The 18342-nt window shown below is 40.6% G+C and overlaps 2 protein-coding genes across 2 annotated transcripts in view; both read right to left on the bottom strand.

Annotated features, from left to right (window-relative positions):
- The window catches only part of LOC116416065 (uncharacterized protein DDB_G0290301-like), a 65454-nt gene extending 62795 nt beyond the window's left edge, over nucleotides 1-2659 (bottom strand). Inside the window, exon 1 of the mRNA XM_031922430.2 lies at nucleotides 2401-2659. The gene's annotated coding sequence lies outside the window, so the exon portion shown is untranslated. The remainder of the gene's footprint in view (nucleotides 1-2400) is intronic.
- The window catches only part of LOC116416075 (basement membrane-specific heparan sulfate proteoglycan core protein), a 283482-nt gene that overhangs the window by 110517 nt on the left and 154623 nt on the right, over nucleotides 1-18342 (bottom strand). The gene's annotated exons all lie outside the window — the stretch shown is intronic.

An 18342-nucleotide genomic window follows, 5' to 3' on the forward strand; every position in this document is an offset into this window, starting at 1 on the left:
TATATAAAAATGATTTCATACTACATTCATTAACGTATTTATAAGCACATACGGAAACTTTGCAAGCTGCAAACACTTGGCAATTCTTTCGATTCTTTCATAAATTTTTAAGGAGAAATTAGAATAGAATTCTTCTACAAATGTACAGATTTATGAAGATGCCCTGATAGAAATGTTTACCAATGCTTATCATTAAACTGTTGGCCAAAGTTACGTTTTTAGTAGGTTCGTTCGCCAACCATAATCAACTGTTGGTTATTTTCTACCAGGGTGGAAACCAAACTTACAGTTGCCAACATTTTACCTTGTATTTTATATAAAATATAACAATGAATAAGAAATTGTAAGAAAAAGTAAAAGGATGTAAGCAGAAGTAAGAACATAAAAATTTCGCCATTTTCTTATATAATATTACGCTTACAGACAATTTTTTACATTTTGTTATACTTTTTTACGTATTGTTACATTTGTCGCTTCAAAGAAGATGCAAGTGAGACCCCCATGAAATTCTGGATTAATGGATTTGTAATACATTGTAATAAAACGTAACAAAATGTAATTAAATGTAGCAAACTGTAAAAAAAACGTAAAAAAGGTCCGAAATCCAACAAAAACTTACAATATGGTAAAATTTGTTACATTTTCTTATATTTTGTTACACTTTATTACATTTTTTATTTCCACTAGGGAAATCATGAAAACGAATGTGAAGAAGAAAATTTCAACTACGATGAAATAAAACAATATTTATATACAAGATATGTAAGCAATTCAGAAGTAATGTATTGTTTACTATAATATGCATTGTACGTTTTATCACACGTAATTAGCTGTACATTTAAAAAATGAACAGTTTGTATTCTTTAAGGAAGGATCAAAAGGAGAGTTGATTAATAAAAATTTAAACACAACTTTGACTGCATGGTTTGAACTGAATGCAAACAATCTGCAAGTGAGACAGTACTTGTATGTTGATATACCATATTTTTACGTTTGCAATGAAAAAATGCGGACACCAAGAAAAAAAATTTGGAAGCCAATAATAAGTAGAATGTACTTTGTAAATCCGAAGGATCGTGAAAGATTTTTGTTAAGATTATTATTATTACATGTAAAAGGGGCTTAATCTTATAAAGATTTAAAATCATTTGAAAACGTTACATACGCAACATTTCATGAAGTAGTTGTAGCTAGAAAATTAATAACCACCGATGAAGAATGGGACAAATGCTTGGATGAAGCAATCAAGGTTGAACTTTCTAAAGCTCTGCACTGAGAAAAACGATACAATAAAGATTAAAATAACTTGAATATAAATTACTATAATCTTGAGCAATGGCGGGACATACTCGTTCTCTGAGATATTTTATTACAAGTTTATTTTTTTTTTAACATCCTCGGTCATAAAAATTGTTATACGTACAGTAAAAATTGCTACATTATATAGTAAAAATCATTTCAAGAATTCCTCCAGGTGTCAGAATTTGAGGTTATGTGTCTTTATGAAAGTTAGTTTATGCAGTAATTAGAGTTCAAAATCTATTATTTTTCGTTTATCTGATATTATCAAGTCATAACATATTATTCGCTGTTATTATTTATTGATTTCCGTTATATTATTATTAATATTAACTTACAAGTAAACGTGATTAATATATCAGATCTGAAATTCGGTACATAACAGTTCTGTTTAGGTAAGTGGTCAGCGCGCTCGACTCCCATGTCAGAGGTCCAGGTTCGATTCCCGTTACCGCAAAAAATTTCTTTCTTTTAATTATTTCTTTCACTATATAATATTAAATAAAATAACAATAATAATAAAATAATAATATCCGATAAGCGTGTAAAATGAATAAACCAAGAAAAAAATTAAATTTTTTAAAATTTCATCTCAGTATAAAAATTATAACGGGGTGAAGTTTTCGGCAGCAATCGCGCAGCCGTTAGCTGCGTGCAATGCAACTGCTGTCGTGTGAATCACCTCGCAATAATCGAGACGAAGTCTCGTTTCCTCGGGATGTTCTCGAGGTTCATAGTGAACCGGCCAAGGTCGAGTGTGGATAGCTGCAGCTTGCATGCACGTGTATCGTGAAGCGATACGCGTGCCCGCGGAGGCGGCAGGGAACGTAGTTTATGGGGAACGGGAAGCAGGTCCTCAAAAATGAGTGACTCCGAACTCAATCGTTAGATTTAAGAGAAAATGAATATATATTGTCTGCACTCAAAATAAAGTAGACGAGCACACACATGGGTGTGGGAGACGCAGATGGACGGCCTATTCAGAGATCGGGAGAGAGCTAGTGAGAGAGAGAGACAGAGAGAGAGAGAGAGAGAGAGAGAGAGAGAGAGAGAGAGAGAGAGAGAGAGAGAGAGAGAGAGAAGTATAGAGCTGATACTTACGGTTCGTATTTCTCGCTCGTTCTCGGGAATGCTCGAGCCCAGGACGTCTCCTTCGCAGGTGAGTCGGCGTAGTCGCAGATGGAACGTAATCAAGGCGATGTCGCCCGAAGAGGCCTCGAAGATAGCCGTGATCTCGTGGTAAAATACACCGGTCATACACACACTCGAATTGATAAAAAAAAAATTAATCTCCGGATAGCGCGATCTAGCGAAAGTGCGATATGCTCGATTAGCTAGCCTGAACGGATCTGTCGCGCGCGTTCTAAGTCTCGCGCGCGAAGCTCTCGCTCTCTCTCCCCCCACTCACCGTCGCGGTGTGCTCCCTCTCGTTACTCTGTCGCTGCTCACCTGTAACATGTAACTAATTTACATTCAATAATACAATGATTGTATGTTGGGGAGATTATGACGAGTTACCAACGTTCCTCGTCATAAAATTACTATATAATATAGTAATTTTTATAACAGTGCAAGTATGTCCCGCGATTACTTAAGATTATAGCAATTTTTACTCAAGTTATTTTAATTTTTATTATATCATTTTTCTCAGTGTGTGTAACCTGTTTGGTTATCATGCGTATTTTATCACCCAGTAAATGTTAAAGAATTATTTGAAAAATATGAAGCATATTCTTACAATCCATTGTTAATGAACAACAATTTTAAAGCCCAGAAATATTAAGGTTAAACATTTTAAAACTCAAAAATTTTAGGGCCCAAAATGTTTGAGGCCCGAAAATGTTAAGGCCCAAAAATATATCCGCCTCATAGATGATGTCCAGGTGTCAGGGTAACTCCTAGATGTTATGTTATTGCGAAAAGATGTAAATGGCTCCACGTTACACAGGTATATTAAGCACTTTAATACATTAGTAGATTATAGGTCATGTAACTGATAATTAAATGATTTAATTATTAACTACAGATCACATAATTAATAATTAAATTTTTCATTTGTCAATAAAAAATGGATAATTAGTTATTTATGCAAACCTACCATTGCAAAGCGTGCCGCTCTGCTCTCCGGAATTGTGCAGTTGCTCGTCCTCGCTCGCTGACGTTTGTGCTCGTGCCGACCGTGTTGTTGTTGTGCGGCTTTGTTTCTTGTGCCTGTGTGATCGGCCTTCTTACTCCACCTTGCAAAGGCCACTTTGTTCGACGACTCCAACGTATCGAAGCGCAGAGGGGCTAGGAGTCACTTCTCCGCGTGTGACTACTCAGATTGCCAGTGTTTTGGTACTCCCAACTGGCAATGCATGACATGCAATCGGATTTTTCACCATGACTGCGTTTCTCTGGCCTAGTGTAACGTGGTGGACACTTCCCAGGAGAGGCTTATCTGCGATATCTGTTCTCCACCTCTGGCCTGCAATCACTCCATCGATGCTCCGAACACTGTCACCGTCATTGCTCCTGCAGCATCTATTGTGGAATCTGGGTTTACTGGGAGTGCTGTTGCTGCTGCTACAACCTCGGTGGGTGCTGCGTTGCTGCTGCCGCTGGGATTTTGGGGACTACTATTGCTGATGCTGGGTCTGCCTAGTCTGTTGACTTCTTGTACGAGTTCAAGAAGGCCCTTCAGCTAAACTGTGAGGACATCAAGTCCTCTTTGATGGCGATCGACTCACGGCTCACCGATTTCAGTACCAGAATAAGTCGAAACGACTCCAGTATTGCTGAGATTCATCGTGAGATCTCTAGCCTCAAAACTAGAATGCAGGCTGTTAAGGATCTTGCTCGTCGTAGCCCTGGTAGCCCTGCTGTATCGGTGTCGCCTTCTGCTTCTGGACAGTATAACCGGGGGTTTGCTCCAGCCTCTACTCCCCGGATTACTGATGACCTTGCTTGCGAGCTCTAGGAGAGAATGCATCGCTCCTGTAATGTCATGATCTACAATGTGCCAGTAGATTCCTCTCCAGACATGGATAAGGTCCGTCAATGCTTGGCCATAATCACCAACATCAACCTGAACACTCTGTCGCTCAGGAGGTTCACTAAGGTATCTGCTCGCAGCTCTGTTCTGCCTATCCTGGTCAGATTTGGCTCTCAGTTCGATGCCCAGAGGGTTGTTAATAACCTAAAACTGGTCACGGATGGCATTGAGATCAATTCAGAAGACTTCGTGCGGAGGCAAATGCACATAACATCTCCAACCCGGACTCTCTCAAGACCGTCCCTTAGATTCATGGCACTCCTACCCTGGTGGACGTCAAGAAGAGCTCCAGTACACAAAATTCAAAAAACTGACTAGTCGAGAGCCTGTCGAAATGATCGAACTGAAAAATGTTGTGCTCAGTTTTTGACTTACTTTTCTCTTTTTTATTTTATACGTTTCTTACTACTATTTTGATTACTCTCTCTGTTATGGGCCTTTGGTCCGTTTAATAATAATAATAAATAAATAAATAAAACCTGCTGGAGCACTAGTTGGCATGCCCGGCTGCTTAAACCACCTTAAGACGACCTTGGCATTTGATTCACTCGGTCTGGTGATGCTGTTTGGCGTATCTGGGCACTATAACATCTAAATATGACTCTGGAGCTGGATTTCATAGTATGATCTTGCTGGTTGGCCTTGCTGGAATCGTTAATCACCTTGAAATAACCCTAAAACTAGATGTTGACAGCTAGTGGTGCTGGTTGACGTTGCTGGATGCGTCTACCATATGGGGACAACCCTGGAAACGTAAATGTTTGTTCTAGCGGTGCTGAACGGTGTTATTAGTTGTTATAACTACCCGCATATGACTCTGGAGCTGCTTGCCTGGAGTCTACAACTGCTTTACTATGATCTAGTAGGAGCTGAAACTACTGTTTTTCTGTACCACATAACTTTTTGAATAAAGCTTGCAATGAAAAACCAAGATCAGAGCGCAATAGTGTTGAGTTTAGTGAATCATTCTACCGAAAAAAAATACCAATCGGACTTTTGGTTTTTGTAAAAGTTGTGAAATACGAGCGGGTGTTTACGCGTGTTTATGCGATTACAGCGCCAAACTCAAACATCAATTTTACTAACTAACTTTTTTTAATTTGAAATTTCATCAATATAATGAGCAGAGTGCCATAGGTTTTAGATAAGTGAATCATTCTACCGAAAGAAAATGTCAATACGGCTTTTAGTTTTTTTTTTGCATTTGAAATACTAAATACCCCGTGGCAGATTTGCAAAGCTATAGCTCCCACCTCTCCTTAAAATCTTACGCAACTCATAAGGACTCAATTCGAATTGTTTTTCTTAGCCAGCCGCGATGGTGTAATTGGTAGAACGGCAGCTCTTTAAGTTCAGCGTCCAGAGTTCAAATCCCGATCAAGTTAACAGTTTTTTCATGCATTAGGAAATGCGTCATTACCGTATAACTCTGTAAGCATGTATAATATAAGCGAATATAAAAATATAAAAATGTGTAATATAAAAAGAATAATAACAACTGCTTACAATAATCTGTTTCCAAACCTGTCATAAAAGCTTTTCAAAAGATTTCCTGAGCCGTTAACTCATACATTTAGAAATATTTCTGAAAGCTTACAGTAATATTTCGAGTTAATGTAAACGGCTTTTGAAAACTGTGTGAATGCTTTTCGTAAACTTGCATTAATCTTTACTTAATCTTTTAAAAAGTGTTGACTGCAAACATTAAAACTCAATACTTACTTTTAAAATAATAAAAATAATTTGCTAAACATTAAATATATTAAGAATTACTTATTATTATGATAGAACAAATAAGAAAATAAGGTAGGAATAAATGATCGAGGACAATTATATAAGGTAAATAAAATAATAAACCGGTAATTGAATGAAATTTAAATTAATATATTGTTAAACTGAATTAGCAAAAAGAACTTAAACTAAAAGAGTAGTGGCATAAAAACCCCAGTCTTAAGTATATCAAATATTTAATACGACAACATAATATTACAAAACTTCAATTAATATACGAATGGCCATTCGCTAACGCATGAGAGATCTCTCTTACCAGTCATCGTGACGATTTTCACCGATGCGCAATGATCCGCACTGGGAGATAAGTGCTCTGGGTTGACAGCTTTACAGTAATTATAATAAAATGCACGCACTATTCTCACGCTCTCGATCGATTCTCAATCGTCGGTGGTCGATTCAAGAATGTCGACAGTCGATTCAAGAGTGTCGACGGTCGATTCAAGAGTGTCGACGGTCGATTCAAGAGTGTCGACAGTCGATTCAAGAGTGTCGGAGTAGCCCGCGTCGGCGGCGCTTCGCCCGTTGCATCACTCCACATGCTCTTAGTCAATTAGTCATTAATTCGCCGCCATATTGATGCCAGCGTTATGAACGCGAAAAAGAAGTATCCCTGAAATGTTTCAATAATTATTCTGGAATAGTTTTGGCATCAAAGTGTCGCGGACATTTTCAGTTTCCAGGTCGATTGCATGAAAGCTCTATAAAAGATTCCATGAAACTTAGTTTGAACTATTAAGAAATGTTTCTGAAAGCTCACAGTAATCTTTCCAAATAAGTTTACGAAATCATTAAAAAAATATTTAAAGAAGATTCCCTGGTACGTTTTAGTAAACTTGACTAGAATATTTCTGACGTCAAAATGTCGCAGACACTTTCGCCTCACAGGAAGGTTGTTGCATGAAAGTATTTTGCAAGATTTTCAAACTTCCATGAAAGCTTCCTAGAAGCTTCCTTTAACCTTGCATGCTATATGGATTATTTATAAATTCAGTTTTTCAAGAATTATGTAACTAAAATTTATATATCTCAAAAGTGTTGCATTGTATAAACTTGAACTTTGTAGTGTAATGAATTCACTACTACTAGAAGGTATACTTTGTTCTAACGCACTTGCGACATATGCATGAATTTTGAACAAACTAGATCTTTTGGTTCTAATAAAGTAACAAAACTTTAAAAATATGTTAAAATACATGGCCGGGGCTCGCATATCAATTTTTAAGTTTATACAATGCTTAGACTGTTTATAATAAGTAATAAAGGCGTGGATTCGAAACACACGTGTGTATGCAAAATCTACTATGATATTAATTAAGTGCTTAATGTCCCCGTGTGCCGTGAAGCCTTTCACATCTTTTCCTTATAGCTTAACATCTAGGATATATTTTTTGGCCTCAAATATTTTTAGGCCTTAACAGTTTTGGATCATAAAATTTATAACTTTAAAATTTTTGGGCCTTAATAATTTCGGGTTATTTAAATATTCCTGTGCCCCGTAAAGCCATTCATATCTTTTCTCAATAACTGACATATTTATATCTTTTAGTATAATTCTTATCTTATTTGAATTTTTTGAAGTCCTATAAACTGTGTAACAACATAGACTTAATTATAGTACAAAATTATTATAATTTTTCCGAACTGGTCACTTCTAAAGTTCAGGGCAGACTGAGGAATCGAAACTACTTTCTCAGCTATTTAAACATATTATCGTACGAATGCGCAAATTGCATTTGTAAATATCAGAAATATGTATAAATATATATATGTAACTTACACTGCCTTCCAAAGTTTAGTCGGCTTTGACACTATGATTTTCTGTGTCAAATACTATATTAGAAAAATATTACACATAAACGTATAGGAATGTTATCGTACAAAATGTTTATGATTTACTGGTCATACTATATCGAAAGATTCGAGACTGATCGATGAAACTTTTACGTATTGTCACGTCAGCCTACTATGATCTAAACTGGCCGGTCAATACTCACGCGAATACCACGCTCGACCAAAGGAGTACCTCACCACGGTAAATGGAACTGTTCCACGGCAGCCATAACGGAGACCAACAAACCAGCAACAGTCGGCAACGCAGAGTACGACAAAACAGCCAAGCCACTGACACGAGCGACGGCAGATGAGATGGTGTCGATCCTGAATAAACCAGGTCAAACAGGGGGAGACACCCCAGATCTACCAAACAATAAGGAAGGTATAAATCTCAGCCGAATGGCCCAAATAAGCGGAAATCGATATAAATCTCAGCCGAACATGAGGGAAATTACAATAAAGAAAACTATTACAGCTGGCCAGGGGGGTTCCATAGTACGGGGACACGTACTATGGAACATGACTAATAAAAGGGGAGCCACCCCCGCTGAGACATACACCCTCCTTAAATCCTGATTGGCCAGAACCTTCCCTATGCTTATGAATTACCCTCATCCCTATAAATACCAATAGAGAGCAAGGAGGAGTAACTCTCGTAGTCCGGAGTTCTTACTGGTAGGGCGAAGCTCTGTCCGACTGGCGACTTAAACTATTTTTCTGTAACCGGACTTAGACTCAGAGCGTTCGCCAAGTTTTTGGACTTAGTCATATTTCTACCTCAGACACGAGTTGAACTCAGTCGAGGCCTTATATCTTGTACTAATTATAATCTGACTAATTGAATAAATCACTTCACTCAGTTACTTAATCCTTGCGTACGAATTATTACATTACAAACTTCGCGCTCTTCTGAGACGAGCTACAGCGCCAGAACAAGAGCGAGCTATCCAGTCGGTAACTACAAGTCCGCTTCGTCAAGGTAAGTCGTTCCTCCTATCATTATTCTTAATTTCACGACAGTGTCGCATGTAACGTTATTGTGTCAGTACATGGTGTCTTAATCTAGCTAATATCAACTCGTACAGAAGTCACTCTGAGTTACGCTACTTGGTGAGCTATCACTATCTCACCGTCAGCCGAGCTACCGGTCAAATTGCGCCCTTCTTTACCTTTTCCCTAGGCGGTATCGCGTGAGCGGGTTGCGCTAAATAAAAGGTCTCGTCGACTCGGAATTTGTAATTATTCCTATCGTGCGAGTAATCGCTCTATGCGGCCGCCCGGACGTAACAGAAATTGGGGGACCCTTCCGGTCTTGGTTTTTTTTTAATTACTAGAAGCAAGCGCGATTAGATCAACGGAAGCATGGCGTTAAGCGGACCAAATAAAGTCGAAGAAGCATTACGAATTTTAGAAATAAATGCAAAAGCGCTAGAACCCGACACACACAGGGACGATTGGGACATCAAAAAGTACGCAACATACTTTCGCGAGCTGAGAATAAAATGTTCGAGCAAAAACCGCAGTCAACAGTGTTACAAACACGCGCTGCGATATGTGACGCTTTAGGAGCAGAAATTGACAGGGAGGAAATTGAGAAAACAATCAACTGTAGCACATTAGTCAATGTAGTAGGGGATTTTATAGCAGCGCGCGTAAACCCGACGTCGCTAATTAAGTTCCGGGCGGGCGACGACGAGGAAGATTTAACATACATTTTTTTTTTTTTTTACATGGCATTTGGAACTCGAAAGTTCATCGCCTCATCTACGCAAGCCTTCCACGCTGCCCTATCTTGTGTCAACCCCACCCAAGATGCACCTCTCCGATCAACACCCACCCGTCCTATTTCTACTAGATCCGCTTTTACGTTGTCCTCCCATCTACGTCTAGGTCTACCTAGAGGTCGCGTTACCATCGGCCTGCCCTTCATGACACGCGCTGCCGTACGGTCGTCTCCCATTCTCGCTACGTGCCATGCCCATCCCAATCTGCGCGATTTTATTATTCTGTTAATATTTGGTGACGCGTACAGATTGTGTAACTCATCATTGTGTAGTCTCCTCCATTCCCCCGTTTCCTCATCTTTCTGCGGCCCGTATATTTTTCGCAAGACTTTATTTTCAAATACCCTAAAACGGTTGTCCACCTGCTTAGTGAGAGCCCACGTTTCGCACCCGTACAGAACTACCGGCAGTATTATTGTCCTGTATATTCTTATTTTAACGTTTTTAGACAACAGCCTCGACTTAAGTAAATTACTCACGGCGTAGAAGCAAGCATTGCCCGAATGGAGTCTCTTATTTATTTCGACATTAATCTCGTTTCTATCATTTATGGTCGTACCCAGATACCTGAATTCGCTAACCTTTTCAAAAGTAAAATTCCCAACTCTGAGATCTTCCTCCCCTCTGCAGATGCCTAGCTTATCCACAATCATGTACTTTGTTTTTGATTCACTCACTTCTAACCCTGTATACTCCACCGCTTTTATGAGGATTTCCGCGTTTCTTGCTACCGTTTCCCTACAATCCCCTAGTATATCCAAATCATCTGCGTAGCCTAGTATCTGCGTTGTTCCATTAAGCGTTGCGCCCAGCTGGCTAAACTGCAGTTTTCTAACGGCATACTCTAACGTTAAGTTGAACAGCACCGTAGAGAGCCCATCCCCTTGTTTTAAACCATCGCGTATCATGAAGGGTTCTGATACATTACCGCCTACTCGGACCTTTCCCGTGCTTCCGTTCAGACATATTTGAATTAATCTCACCAGTTTTTTCGGTACACCGAGAAGTACTAGAATTTGATACATTTTGCTTCGCTTAATAGAGTCGTACGCTTTTTTAAAATCTATAAATAGTTGGTGTATGGTTTCGCAAAATTCCCACTTTTTCTTTAACAACTGTCTTATGGTAAACATTTGATCGCTCGCCGATCTGTTGCGCCGAAATCCGCACTGATAATCTCCTACTATATCTTCCGCGAATGGAGTGAGTCTGGCTTGTATTACGTTTGACAGAACTTTGTAGCACGTTGCTAAAAGTGAAATACCCCTATAGTTATTGCAGTTTGTCTTATCCCCCTTTTTAAAAATCGGTATAATGATAGATTCCTTCCAATTTTCGGGTATTGTTTCATTTTTCCAGATGGCACATACTAGTTTATAGATTTTGAAAGTGAGCTCAACGCCCCCATATTTGAGTAACTCAGCTGGTATAGAGTCATTTCCCGCGGCTTTATTGTTTTTTTAGTTTTTTAATCGCGGCCTCTACTTCTTGGTAGCTCGGTTCCTCCACGTGGAGTTCAGTAGTGTGAATTTTGTCCCCTAATTCTTCGCTATTTTCGTGCACGTTTAATAATTTATCGAAATAATTTGTCCACAGCGACAGTAATTCGTTGTCATTTGTTACGAGGTCCCCGTTTTCGTCCTTCATCAATTGCGCTCTACTCCTAAAACCCTTTCTGATGGCGTTAATCCCTCTGTACATTTCGCGGGGCTTATTTTCCTTACTGTTAGTTTCTATTCTCCTAATAAGATTCTTTTGATACTCCCGCTTCTTATTTCTGTAGATCGCGCTCGTCTGTTTCCTTACGTTAGAATACTCTTTTACGGTCCTATCGCTTCTATTTTGTAAGCTATCTAATTTAACCTTTTTGCGCCTTTCAAACCAGAGTTCGCACTCTTCGTCAAACCATGGTTTGCTCTTTGGCTTTTTCTTTTTACCCAGTACTTTGTTCGCGGCCTGTTTTACCGTTTTTTCGATGTCCCCCCATAAGCTATTCGGTTCGTCATTCCCCTCCGGCGATGTGTTTGCTTCTTCAAGTGCCTGAAATCTGTTATTAATTTCTATCTGGTACCTAATTCGCTCTGTTCTATCTCGTAGTTTCTCAATATCGAAGCTTTCTACCTTGTTTAGTATGACGTCTTTTTTCAATGAGGAAATGAGCAATTTGGTTCTGTGTGGCCCCGTCCGGCGATGTGCACGTTGCCTTGTGTATGTTCTTGTGCTTAAAACACGTAGTTTTGATTATAAGATCTTTTGCCGCCGCGAAATTTATGACCCTAATACCGTTATCATTGCTGGCTTCGTGCAGGCTTTCCTTACCTATAGTAGGCCTAAACATTTCCTCCCTACCTATTTTAGCATTGAAATCGCCTAATACTATTCTTGTGTCGTAAGACGCGAACTGGTCGATTACCTGCTCTATAGTTTCGTAATAGAGATCCTTAGCTTCTTCTTCTTTGTCCTCCGTAGGACAGTGTACATTAATAAATACATATCTATACCATTCACCTTCGATAATGATGTACGAGAGCCTATCATTGACGGATTTGAAACTTTTAACCGAATGTATGATGCTTTTGCTTACGAGAAATCCGGTGCCTAGAGATCCCCCACTCCCGGCCCCATACAGGTACGTGAAGTTACCCGATGCTAGTACTCCGCCATCTGGCCACCGCGATTCCTGTATTGCTACCAAATCTAGATTGTACCTATCAGCTTCCTACGAGTTCTTTAAACGCACCTGCTCTGTATAGACTGCGAACATTCCAAGTTCCGACCCATGATGTTATGTTAAACCCGCGCGCTTCGGATCCTGTTCCGATCGCAGGTGAGTCCACCGTTCTAGAGGTGATAACCCCCATACCTCTCAGAACTAAGTATGAGAGCTTTCCGACTTTGACGAGGACAGTGTCAATTCGTCGTCAGACACACTACGGTTTCATTCTCGCATCCTAACGCCCCCCTGCAAGGCAGCGCGCCTTCGCTGGCATCGTTACCGCGTAAGACCAGGTGACGAATCATTCTACACATCCCCTTTCGGGGCAGTTGTCATCGCTCCCGCATCCTCCTCGGCAGAGATAGAGATAGATTGAGAGATAAGAGATAATGTGAAGTGTTTTTGTTGTTGTGGTGCTTGCGTAGTTTTTCTAGATGAATGCGTTCGACAGTGTGGGCTCATCACACCCACGCCTGTTCCTATCGGCTGTCCGCGGCTGCTTATTCAATTTATTCGCAGCTAACCTCTTTCTCAGGGGCTGTTCCTCTATCCTCAACCTAAGGACGCGCTGTGTAGTGGTGATAGGCACCCACCCGTCCGATCTGGACGACAACGCCCAAGACCCGCTTAGGGTAGCGGCATTTTAACAGAGATTTAACATACATACCCGAATTAATTCTCAAACCAGAAATGACGGAAGACTACTAAACATTAAGCCTTCCGAGCAATAGGATCTCTTTCTTCGGTAATTTAAACAAAACGGGACATTCGTCGAATAAACAAATAGACCCGGACGCAGTAGAAGTCAACTTTCAATTTTCAACACCGCGAATAAACACCTTCAGGCCGAGAGAAAACATATTATAATCAAGCGCGGAAGCATATAACAACGCATCGGTGAGTGTTTTACATAGTAAAGCAGCAGAAAAAGTGATGCGAGACTTGCCAAGGTTTGACGGAAAAAACATACCCGTGCACGTATTCGTGTTGGGTTTACAACAAGCCGCGAACGCGCTCACCACGGAAGAAGAACTCAAACTTGCAAAAGTAATTTATTCAAAATTAGACGGCGACGCGTACAACTCAACAATCAATAAAACATTCAAATCAGTAAGAGAAATTAGTAAACATCTCGAATCAACATTCGGATCGGGAAAATCGACGGACGAACTACTCGGAGAACTCGTGAAAATAAGACAAAGAAAGGAAGAAAAAGTTGTTACCTACTCTAGCAGAATCCGAATTTTGGTTGTAAACATAAAAGCGGCAGCAAATATGGAAAGAAAGGCGACGCCGAGTTTTAACGCTGAACTGAGTCGAAAATTAATATATTATTTCAAGAAAGGACTTGATTGGCCAATAAGCACGAGGCTTGGTGAATTTAATGACGTTAACAAAGCAATAATCCATGAAATAGAGATAGAGCGTGACTTCGCATGCTATCAAGAAAATCAAGATCAAAAAAATAGTACGGCTCAAGTTTGCGTAGTAAACCCTCAAGCTATTGAAAAATGCCAAATCTGCAATAATAAGAACCATACTGCACAAAAATGCTGGTACAGAAACCAGATACCGATTAACGAAACTATAAGATCACCAGTCATGCCGCAAACGAACCCGAGGGAGGGGCCAAACAATAGCGCGGCGCAGGATGCAAGGCAGACGCCATGGCGAAGCCAACCCCCGCTGCAATCTATGCCCCAAAACCAAGGGGACCAATACGTTCACAGACAAAGGGTAACTTTTGCAAACGAAAACGCGCGCGCGAAGAACAAACCCACATGCAATTATTGCAAAAAGAGGACCATTTCATAGCAGAATGTAGAAAAAGGGAATACAACAACAAAATGCGCGAAACGCAGGGAAACGAAGCGGGTCAATCGTATCAGGGTGCGGGACGAATGACCGAAAGCAGGCCGCGCCCGGCGCAGGGGTTCAATCGCCGCGAGCAACAATATGCATCCGCGAAGTAAAACTCAGTTTGTGCGCGAAGTCACCTTCAATCAAATTAATAAATCCGCTAAACGGCAAAGAGATCGTGTTAATACTAGACTCAGGAGTAGGACCAAACTTATTAAAAGAAAGCGAATGCGTGGAGGGTATCAAAATTAACGAAAACGCTATTATTAAATTGAGAGGCATCACAGCAGGAGTAACGCAGATACTCGGCACGATCACATTATACTTCGCGCACTTTAAAATAGAATTTCATTTGGTGAACAACGACTTTCCAATAAAAGAAGACGGACTGTTGGGATGCGACGTTTTCGCGTAATCGGGAGCAAGTATCGATTGCAAAAACAGCTGCTTAAAAATTGGAGAACATATGATAACGTTCGCTAATAAGATAAATAAGTAAATCGGGGAGATTGAAATGAGCGAGAAAACGGAAATCGAACACAAAGAGACGGAGCGGAGTGCGCTGATAGCAAAAAAAATCAAATCAAGTTACTCTAGGAAACATAAAAAATCTAAATCAAGGAAAAAATCAAGATAATATTCTAAATCAAGGGCGAAATCAAGTCGAAATCTAGAATCTAATTCAAGAACAAAACCAAGACAGAATCGGCGGAATAAAAAATCTAAATCAAGAAATTATTCTAATTCTAAAAATGAAGGACGCGGAGCGGGTCATAAAAAAGGAAGTGCCGGTGGAGGAGATTATTTTTAATATGCACACTAAAATAATAAGCGTAATCGTAAGCCTCAACAGCCTAGCCGGGTACAGCTCGGAAGGTACAAGGATAGCACTAGAAAGAATATTGGATGCAATTATACAAGGCACCTGGCGAGAATCGAAATTCCACGGTGTTTTAGAGAAAGCGCACGAGCAGCGGGTAGAGGCATGCGTATATTGTCAACCCGCCACGATCATAAGAATCGAAAGGGTAAAAAAGGTGTCCGAGCAACTGCGCTTGGAGCATATTTCCGAGAGCGAGAAAATCGGGGTACAGAGGTTAGTGGAGGAATTCCACGACATATTTCATGTACAAGGAGAAAGATTGTCAAAAACACCGCTACTTAAATTAACAATACCTACAGTCGACGAGGTACCGGTATCAACTAAGCCTTATCGGCGCTCGCCCGAAGAAAGAGAAGAACAGGAAAAACAGATAGCCGAACTACTCGACGAAGGCATTATCGAAAGGTCCACGTCATCTTTTTGCAGCCCGTGTTTTCTAGTGCTAAAAAAGCCTGACTCCAAAGGCGTTGTGAAATTCAGATTAGTTATCGATTATAGCAAGGTCAATACTAAAACTCTGAATGATCAATACCCAATGCAAAATATACTTGACATCCTCGATCAACTCGGGGGAGCCAAATATTTTTTGGTTTTCGATTTAAAATCGGGCTACCATCAAATAGAAATAGCAGAAGAGTACAGGCACAAAACAGCATTTACCACGCAGAGCGGACTGTATCATTTTACGCGCGGCAGTTTCGGTCTACGCACAATGCCGGCGACATTTTCGCGCGCGCTCGCAATAGCACTGGCAGGCCTTACAGGCAGCGAACTCTTTATCTACATGGACGACATAATAGTACATTCGGATTCGTTTGAACATCTAGAACGAATCAGACACTTATTTGAAAGACTAAGAAAGCACGTATTAAAATTACAGGCAGATAAGTGCGAATTTTTAAAGAGGGAGGTCGCCTATCTCGGACATATAATATCGGAAGCGGGTGTAAAACCGGACCCTAAGAAAATTGAGGGTGTAAAGGACTACCCCGCTCCTCGCAATAAAAAAAATATAAAACAGTTCTTAGGCTTTGTAGGCTATTACAAGAGGTTCATTGACAAATTCGCAAATATAGCAATACCGTTAACAGAAATGCTTAAAAATGACGCGGAGTTCGTATGGACCGAAAAGGCACAAAAAGCGTTCAAAATTCTACGCGATAAACTGTGCGAAGAGCCTATTTTAACGTTCCCGGATTTTAATAAACCTTTTACGCTGGTAACTAATTCGTCGGGTAATGTACTCGGAGCAGTATTGCTAAACGGAAAACCGGGAAAAGAACATCCGGTAGCATATATGTCACGCACACTGACGGAGGCGGAAAGAAAATGGGACACGTATAATAAAGAAGCGATAGCGCTAGTATCGGCAATCAAACATTTTCGGCCGTGCCTGTTCGGGAGATGTTTCGATTTGATAACGGATAATATAGCGCTACAATGGCTGCGTACTCATAGGGACCCGAATTCGCGAGTTAACAGATGGAGATTGTTGCTCGCGGAATTCGAATTTAACATAATCTATAAACCTGGAAAAACGAACATAGCTGACGCGCTTTCGAGAAATCCGGTAGAGAAGGCTATAAATATCGCGACGGCGGAGGATATAAACAAGTCACAGAGTGGCAAGTCGGCGGAGGACGCGGCAGGAGGCAAACCAATCCGCAGTAAAGACACCGCGCCGTCGCACACAATGCAGACGCGTGGTCGAGGTGGAAGTCTACAGGGGGAGAAATATAAAGAAGCTATAGCAGCTCTAATACCAAAAAAACGCAGGTCAAAAGAAAATCGCTCAAAAGAACGGGTAGAAAAAGAAAACTCAGGAGAAAGTCGGGAAGAAAGCCCGGAGATAAAGAAAACCACCGCGAGGGGACAGGACGATGACGAGCAGCCGGAAGCGGAGGAGCCCGGAACCGAGACAACGGAGACGCGACAGGACTCAAACGAGGGGGAGGTACAATCGGAAAGCGACATTAGAGAAACGCAACAGGGGATCGATGAGGGGGAAGGCGACGACCCGAGAGAAGGGGCGGAATCCCCGAACACGACTGAAAATGGAAGCCAACGGGATATTCAAAATTCAGAAGAAGCCATTACCTGCCGAGAACAGATGTTTATGCGGAAAGACAACTTTATGTACTCTATCTCGACAAAGGGAGAGCCTTGCGATGAAGGGGCAAGACAATTAAAAATTATGGGAAAGTTACCGATGTTCGCGCGACTACAGGTCGGAGTTCCAGCGTCGATACGCGTCAATAATAAAATGTATATAGCGCTTCCATTACGATATGAGGCGCGAATCGATCCGACCCTGGCACGACACAACATCGAGATTTTATGCACCAATTTAATTCCATTTTTAAATCAAGCAGACTTGAAATCGATCAGTATAGCAAAAACCGAAAGAATCGAAGAATTGGAATGGCGCGACGCGATAAAACCATTAAAAGAATCACTCGCTCGCCCGCGCACTAAACTAATAATTTGTTTGGCGCTTATAAAATATCCATTGGCGGAAGATCGTGAAACAATAATAAAAGCGGCGCACGCGTCAATAGTCGGGGGACACCGCGGCGTAACAAAAACCTATAAAAGAATTAAACAAAACTATTATTGGGAAAATTTAAAAGAAGAGATACAAGCTTTCGTGCGAAAATGTTTAGACTGCCAATTAAAGAAATTAGTTAAAATAAAAACGAAACTATGGTGATTACAGACACACCAACAGTAAGCATGGAAAAATTAGCCATGGACGTAGTAGGCCCGCTACCTCCGTCGGATAGTGGCAACGAATACGTACTAACGTTCCAAGATAATCTGACAAAATTCGCGATAGCCGAACCTATGGGGGACGTTACGGCAGCGACAGTCGCAAACGCACTAATACGGAAAGTCGTTAGTGTTTTTGGAGCGCCGAGAGTAATATTAACGGACCAGGGAACAAATTTTCTTAGCAAACTAATGAAAAGAGTGGAAAAACAATTCGAATTAAACAAATAAAAACAACGGCATTTCACCCACAGTCGAACGGGTTACTCGAACGCTCGCATTCCAGCCTGATGGAATACGTAAAGTTTTTCGTACAAAAGAATAAAAAAGACTGGGACGAGTATATAGACTTAGCAACATTTAATTTTAA

The sequence above is a fragment of the Nasonia vitripennis genome (genome assembly GCF_009193385.2).
Source record: "Nasonia vitripennis strain AsymCx chromosome 1 unlocalized genomic scaffold, Nvit_psr_1.1 chr1_random0016, whole genome shotgun sequence".
NCBI lineage: Eukaryota > Metazoa > Arthropoda > Insecta > Hymenoptera > Pteromalidae > Nasonia > Nasonia vitripennis.